Genomic DNA, 453 nt, shown 5'->3' on the forward strand with positions numbered 1-453 from the left:
CAAATAAATAAATAAATAAATAAATAAATAAATAAATAAATAAATAAATAAATAATATAAAAACCTTTCAAACCTCACCCCAGACCTCTGGTTCCAGTCCTGGCACCACGTGACAGCTGACGCATGTAGAGACCAGGACATGACGTCTGAGGTCAGCCCAGGTCTTCACGAACAGGGATCAGATAACTAAAATATTGATGTATTTTATTATGGAGAAGGCAAACTGAACATTAAATGCATGACTTGGGCAAGCTGTTCAAATGTTTAAAACCCGGCAAGCAAATTTTCTCAGGAGAGAAAAAAAACCTCTGTTTCATTCTTTTAAATATTTTACATACATTATGTTAATTTTCTTAAGTTATTGACATGTAGAATTTGAATTTTGACAAAATGTTTATTAAGCACATGCAAACGATGCCACAGAATATAATAATAAAATATATTCTTAAAGAT

The sequence above is a fragment of the Aplysia californica genome, unplaced genomic scaffold, assembly GCF_000002075.1.
Source record: "Aplysia californica isolate F4 #8 unplaced genomic scaffold, AplCal3.0 scaffold00849, whole genome shotgun sequence".
NCBI lineage: Eukaryota > Metazoa > Mollusca > Gastropoda > Aplysiida > Aplysiidae > Aplysia > Aplysia californica.